The following is a 236-nucleotide window of genomic DNA, read 5'->3' as shown; positions in this document are numbered from 1 at the left end:
TGGCAGGGCGGCACTGAGCTGGATGCTGGAAGGGAACAGACTGGCCGACAGAAGGCTTTCTGAACTCCCAAGCCCCTGCACCCCCATCTTCCAGGGTCTGTGTTCTGGGCTTCCATGGGGCAGCCTGGGTCTGGGATCAGAGGCTGAGGCAGGGGCTCCAGGGAGGGAAGCCAAAGCCGAGTGCTGTCGGCAGCACCAGGCACCCACGTGCCGGCTCAGGGGACGAACTCACGCCT

The sequence above is a fragment of the Echinops telfairi genome, unplaced genomic scaffold (genome assembly GCF_000313985.2).
Source record: "Echinops telfairi isolate 266 unplaced genomic scaffold, ASM31398v2 ScPeMD7_5;HRSCAF=22, whole genome shotgun sequence".
NCBI lineage: Eukaryota > Metazoa > Chordata > Mammalia > Afrosoricida > Tenrecidae > Echinops > Echinops telfairi.
The sequence above is the reverse complement of the archived record's forward strand: the minus strand, read 5'-3'. Positions refer to the sequence as shown.